At 38.4% G+C, this 7,266-nt stretch overlaps 1 pseudogene across 1 annotated transcript; it reads right to left on the reverse strand.

The window, feature by feature from the left end:
• Positions 1-232: 232 nt before the first annotated feature.
• Positions 233-1,451, reverse strand: LOC309873922 (putative tRNA methyltransferase 9B; annotated as a pseudogene). The gene has a single exon. The product of its transcript is annotated as a putative tRNA methyltransferase 9B (transcript).
• Positions 1,452-7,266: the final 5,815 nt, after the last annotated feature.

The raw sequence follows: 7,266 nt of genomic DNA on the forward strand, positions 1-7,266 counted from the left end.
AAATCAGCAAAACACAGCTGGCAGCTGTTTATTAAAAGGTATCTGTGTGCTAAAACATGCTCAGTCTGAAGTAATAACACTAGAAGAAACCTTTCAATAGAAATGTATTTTACGAACAAAATCAAAGAAGAGAAAGTTACAGAACCCGAGAGTTTCAAAGCAGTCTGCTCCTCATACTTTCCCCTCTCCCCCAAAACAAACCCAAGGCTATAAAAAGCTTTAGGAAGGATTTTCAAAGGCGCTGAGCTTTCAAAAGGAAGAAAGCCCCGAAGTGTTCATTGTGCATTTCAATAGTGATATTTCCCCAGATCCTCCACACTTCATTCTTTTCTGCAATCACACACAGATTTGCATGGTCAAAGTATGAATGAATAATATGTAGCTCAGGATCGTGATGTTCTTTCAGCTCAGCCAAACTCCCTTCTTTAAAAATGTGGTAATACCTTAGCCAGGCCCCATTAGGATGCTGCTGCTGTCTGCTCTGTGTGGCCAGGGTGCGTTTATTGACCTTTGTGTACGGTGAGCAGCCTACCCTGCTTTTGTCCTGAGGTTTGCAGTAAGCTCCTTGTTTTGGGTGATGATCAGTTTTAAGTTGTTGTCTGACAGCTAATACTTCCTGATATGAAATCAGGTCAGGCAATTCTTTCTGATATGAAATCAGGTCACCCCTCTGCTGCAATCATGAATAGTATCTGCAGCCACAGGGAGGCATATAGTTGCTTGCCCTAATTCTGAATAGCAACTTCTGAAAGCCTTGAAGCAACATGATGTGGGCAGCACAGGTTTAACAACCATTTCGAAAGCTGCTGTATTTTCAGAACTTTGTTTGCAATGTAGAAAAAAAAAGTAGGAAATGTGTTTCAGAACGCCACACAAAGGATTTTTTAACTTTCTCATTCTTGTTTGGTAAACTCAACTGAAACATATAATTGCAGTATCTAATGATCTCTTTTTGGTGCCACTGATCAACCATACTGAGTCAAGTCATCTTGAGAACCAAGACCATCTCAGAAACTTTTCTCTCGCTGTGCATGGCATTTTTTCTTCTCTCCTTGCTTCCCTGTGTAATTCTAAAGTCCCATCCAACTTAAGGCACGGCTGGTTTGAAGCCAGCTTTCTGAAGAACTGAAGAACTGACTTTTGTACTCATCTTGCACAAGGATCACCACAGGAGCAGGATGGAGGTGAAGGACTCCAAAGAACAAAGACATCTTGTTTTTCAAATCTCTGCTTTTGCTCCACTGCCCACACATACATCATTATCTGGCCTCTATTCTCAAGATGCGAGCCATCTCCTTTATTGCTTGTGTGCAGTTCTCTTCAGTTGAAAAATGGAGAATCACTAGAACAGGAAAGATAAGGTGAGTAAGTATCCCCCAGGACACTAATGAATACAAAGTATGAGGCCAGGGACTGGCTCTAGCACACTGGCAGCTGGTGGTTTGCACCATGGGAGTACATCATTTATTTTCTATGGTACTGTCTCTAATCCATGACAAGAGTTCGTAGCACACTGACGTATTTTAAAAACATGGTAGAATTTAGAAACTCATCTTGACACATGGAAAGAAACAACATCCTTCAGATCCTTCAGATCAGCAATAAAGAAGGCAACAGACACATTTTCTCAATAAAATTCACTACCCCCTCAATAATAAAGCAACCTAGCCCTTTCTTACCTTTAATACTCATTTGTAGACTGAAAGAAGCACTGAAAGTAGACTGAAAGGAGCAGGATGCCATGTACTGAGGTCATGTATGGTTTCTGCAATGGCCATGCGAGTGATCCTGCTGACAATACCCTTTAAAAAAGGACTTAAAACTGCCTGCCCACTGCTCCTCCTTTATTGACAGCCATCAAAAGCAGAGCAGAAAAAATGAATGGTCACTACCGGTCTTGGAAACATTTAAATCATGAACATACAGGTGAAAGACACTTGGCCTACTAACAGTCATGTGTTTCTGACGTTATCAAGCATTTTTCACACAAACAAATAGTTAAGTAACCCCACTCTTGCTGGATAACTGCACACAGGACACAAATGACATGGAAACCGCACGGTAGTTACAGCGGTGAAACCCAAGCAGGACAACATTGCTGGAACAAGAACTGAGTTTAGAGTTGACTAATTTTGATAAAATATTTTGTCCCTAAAAAGGCATTTGGTCTTAGGATTTGTCAGGAACTTGCTGAAGGGCAGCTCTGCAGGTTGCTCCCTGTTCTCAAACTACATAGTTGGGGAGCAGCTCACAACAGATGTTGAGGTTAAGCAGGTCTTGCTGCACAATAAGGACTTCAGCAAAGTCTCAGCTATGTCAAATGAATGATGTTCCATGAGAAATAAGAATACAAAACAATCCTGGAATAGTCCTGGAAAGAAAAAGGCAAAGGTTAAAGATGCTGAGAACAAAAAGCAATAAAATTAGTTATATTTATCCAAACTTGTATTTTCCTCAGTGAAAGTGCCTGTACCAGTTTGGGCAGGTATTTCTACCTGAACCACTTCAGATTATGATAATAAACTAGCTTTTTTTTGTTCAACTGTAGAAGTGTTGGCTTCCACGGAAAAATAACTGTTCTTTCAAGGGGGGAAAAAGGTACAAGCTTTCAACTCTTTCTAGAAAGGTAAGTATAAAAAATGCCAGTAGAAGCTCTGTACATGCAGCCTATCGGTGCCTGTCGGGCGGCCTTTCACCATCAGATCCATTTTGCCTCAGAAAAAGAGACTCTTTACAATTAAAAGAATAACAGCGTGAAATCCAGCTGAGATAGGAAAACACTCTGCCTGCAATGAATGATGCATTCAGAGCCTCGGCAGCAATGTGAGGATCAGAAGGTAAGCTCTAAAGGAATAGGGCCTTTTAACATTTAGTTATTCAACTGCTCAGCCTGAAGGTTTCGCTTGTTTGAGATGAGATGAGCAGAAATCAATTCCAAAAGCTCAGGTCTTGTAGCAGTAGTCAAGACTTTGACATTGAAACATTATGGCCTTTTTAATTAAAAAGACATCAAGTGTCATTTAAGAAATGACAGTTTATTAATAAAATCTCACACTGAGCAAAATTTTGGTGTTGTCAAGGTAAATTTGTCAGATCATTTTAAAAGCTATGGATGATTTATTACATTTAAAAGGCACAACCCACAGAAACAGAACATCTACATGGGGCACCATCGCGCTATACAGAAATCACAGATCATCACACTAATTACTTCATGTGACTTCGAACCCGTCAGGCTCCCTGATCACCATGCAGATGCATTCAAATAAAGAAGGCAGCTTATAAAAAAGCATTTATTTTTCTTCTGTTACATTAAATTTCTTGTATGTTGAAACTATGTTTAAACCAAATCATCTCTAATGTGTGATAAAGGTGCTGTTTCAGAGATGGAGCTGCCCAGGAGGCACAAACACTCAGGGAGAAGTGTCTGTGGTCCTCCCTAATTTCAGCCCAGGAGCCTTCATCCCTTCCCCTACTTGAAATGGTTCAGATCTGCTTCTCCTGCAGCTTGCACTGACAGGTAGATGGCACTGGGGCTGGTACTTCAGCACTGCACCCCTAGAACAATTTTTCACCAGCTGTTCAACATATTTTAAGATGGTTTCCCGCCATCCCAGCATTATAAAACAAGGGTCCATATGCTTGAAGGAGTATTTGTCATAATGGATGGTACTTTAAATGAAATTAGTTCTGTTCTAAATCACAATAAATAAAGAAGATTGCAGGTCGTGGAAATGATACTAGGGAAGAGGAAACTCATGTTGGGTCAGTTTAACTATCTCACTAGTGTGGGGCTGTGGCAGCAGTTAGCAACTCTTATTTGGGAAAGAAGCAAGGGAAAAATAGTGATCTTCTCTCCCATCTTCATGCAGTCAGTAGCTTAAGAGCTTCCACAGGCTATTATCTAATAGCCAGAGATGGATCCATCCTCCATGTACATTTTCTTGTCTTCACTTGTACATCTGATTACATAAATTCCCATGTCAATGGAATCTGCAATTCAATGATTAAAAATGAAAAATCAGAAAAAAATGACTCCACACATCTTTTCCTGTTTTAAGAAACCACATAAATTTACTCTCTATTCACTAATTTCATATAATTTGTGGGTTCCAGGATACTATCTCCTCTCCCTCAGGAGCAGTATAATGTATGTAACTTCTGTTATGATAATTTATGATGATACTCTTTTTTTTTTCTTCTTCTCAGGTTAAGAGCACGAGCCCATTAACCTATCCTCATACATAAACAGTTCGCACCTCTGATATTTGTAAGGACCTTTACCAGTTCATTTATATCCTTCCAGACACAGAGAAAACCCGAATTTCAAGCAGCATTAAAGATATGGACACACCAAATATTTATCTTGTCATTCCTCTTTGGGATTGTTTTCATTTTTGTTCTTAGTACTTGAATACTCATTATGACTAGGTTTGAACATGGAGCTAATATTTTCAGATAACTGAAAATAACTTCAATAAAAAATAACTTTCCTGACCAGCAATAGAGGGTACCACTGTGGCTGTATACTTAGTTCTTTTTATTTATTTATTTATTTTTTTTTTCCTGTGGACGTTACTTAGCATTTTTCAAGTACTTTTCTGTAGTTTTGTCATAGTTTCACACAAGATTTTTTTTGTGTCTCTTTGCAGTTAGTAATCCTTCATAACTCTATGCCATTAGCAAATTTATTACTAGCCTATTCATTTCATTTGTAGTCACAAATGACACAGGAATTTGAACAGCATTAAAGAGCATCCTTTTAAGAAGTGCCATACACATATTAAGCATTCAACACTGAGTCTTTCAGCACTTTCCACACTCGTCTGTTAGCATTTTACCCTGTTGGCTTTCCTTTTCCATTTCTGTTAACAGTTTCTTCCTTTTTTGGTAGTAAAGACTTATACAGTGGATTTTCTAAAACAATTTTGTTCCTCGCATGAGGCTTGATTATGGGCACATTGCAGTCAGTGAGAGAATGTGGTTCTTGTACAATTACTTATTGATGTGGGCCTGATGGACTGTTTCAGACTAATAAGAGTTGTTTCCCTTTTGTGGGCTCTCAGATTAATCTTTCCAAGAGGCTTCATGCCCATGTGTGTCATTTACCCAGCCTACATATGGATAACTGCAGTTTCCCAATATTGTGTTTTCTGCCCTCACAGCCCTTGCAAACTCTCTTAAATATTCTGTGACCACTTTCACCAAGTTTGTCACAGACAAACAAAAAATACACTCTTACTATTGTACTGCTCTCTTCTTAGTTGCCTACCCACAATTGTTTCTTCTAGAAGTTTATGCTCCAGTTTTTTTTTTCCACAGAAGTCTATTCAGATCTTTTTAGCTCCTGTGCAAACCTTGTATACTCTTATCAGTGAAGATAGGAGAAAAAAAGATTAAATTCACTACCAAAAAAAGGTTTCATGGACATTATATCATGGTCATGGTAACCAACACCATGCCATGGATGATGGGACGAATAGGACCACATTCAACCTTTTAAACATCTGAACAAGTCACAAGAAAAAAAAAAAAAGGCATGAAAGATTTGTTTTCAGGTGAATTAAGTGTCCATGAGGGGGAAAAAAAGGAAGATGGAAAGTAGTAAAAAATGTCACTTCTACAGGGAGAGATTTACAGAAAATATACATTGTGAGACAACCGGTACAGTGATGTTCAGCTTCTCAGTGGTGTGCTTCAAGTGGTGTGCGCTTCTTGTCAGTGTGGCTTTCTGCCTGCAGAACTGTTCCAGCAGGACCTGCTGGCCATCTTGGCTATGTGTGTGTTAGACCTCATCCAAGTGCTTGTCCAAACCCCCAAGACAGCTCTTTGCAGTAGCAAGGCTCTGTGGATCAGCACTTATTACAAATTAAGTCTTCCTTTTCTTTTTGGCCATACGTTCCCCCAGTGTTCCTGAAAGGCAATCCAAGTTAATATTGTGCTGTGTATTCCTCATTCCCACCACTTCTGTTTAAACTGAAAACTGGAAGATTTTCCATAGCTGAAAAATACATAATGCAATTTAGATCTCAAATGGAGGGGGTGAGGTGTGAGGGAGAACATTTCAAAGATTCTTCTTTTCTTGATTTCATAAGAATATAATTAATTGCTCCTCCTCTTAATTTAATACTGTGACTAATCCTACTAAAAGGGATTATTTAGAAGAAGCAGACAATGTAAGATACATTTTTATGTCATTCATCTGTCTTCAGAGAACAAAACTGGAAGCATCAACAACTTTGTCTGATTTTTTTTTTTTTAAGAAGCCATTTTCAAAATTAATATTTTAGGTCAGTGATTCAATTCAAACCCTGTTAAATGGCAAAGAAATCTGTGTAATCAGAAATTGCTTTTCTCAGTCAAATTTCTTCACTAAAGTTAAATCCCTTTAGAGACATTTAGAAAGTATTTAAGGATCACAGAATCTTTATCTCAGAGGCTCTTTTGTATATACTGTGTGTGCACTTCAGACATCACTTCATCTCTTTCAGTTCTAGTAACAGGAACAATTGGAACATATATAGAAGGCATGGTTCTCAGTTAAATTTGACTTTGTTCTTATTATGGTGGTATCAAAAATAAAAAGGGAAGGAAAAATGCTGTGTAAGAAAGAATTAATAAAAAGAATTGCTGAGTAAACTTCAAACATTTTTTCCATTAAAAACTTTTTTTTTCCTATTAAAAATGTAACTCATTAATTACGTAGATTACAAAACTTCTTTCTTCTTTAATTTAATGGTTAACATTAGCAAATGAGGATGCTGCCTTTATAAAAATCATGATAATTATGAAATTTAATTAACTTATTAAAGCCTTGATTCAAGAATATAATTTTATGCTTAATTTTAAACATCTGAGTAGCTCCACCGGTTTCAGTGGGATTAGGTCTGTGTGTGTATTAAAGATAATTCTGGGAAGCCGAAATGCTTGTCACAGCAACAAAGAAGTTGGGACACCTGTGGCTAAAAACAGCAAGAGAGGTTTATAAACCTCTAAAGAGAGGAAATAATACTGCCTTTTCATCCCTCCTGTGTGTGTTCCTGTACATGGGTCTGCAGGATCAGGCTCCTCTTCCACCTCCTTTGGGCTTTTGGCTGAAGGTTGCATGGGATGGTGGAGGTTTTCTGTACCCAGCACATCTGGGTGTTTAAGGTCTGGGGCACATACCTGTGTATTGGAAATATGGGTTTAGCACCTCTCTGGATGAGGAAGGAAAATAACTGAGCTGTCTCTCTTTCTGAGGGAAAGCTCTGGGACTAGGTTGCA

The sequence above is a fragment of the Aythya marila genome, assembly GCF_965140915.1.
Source record: "Aythya marila genome assembly, chromosome: 1".
Classification (NCBI taxonomy): Eukaryota; Metazoa; Chordata; class Aves; order Anseriformes; family Anatidae; genus Aythya; species Aythya marila.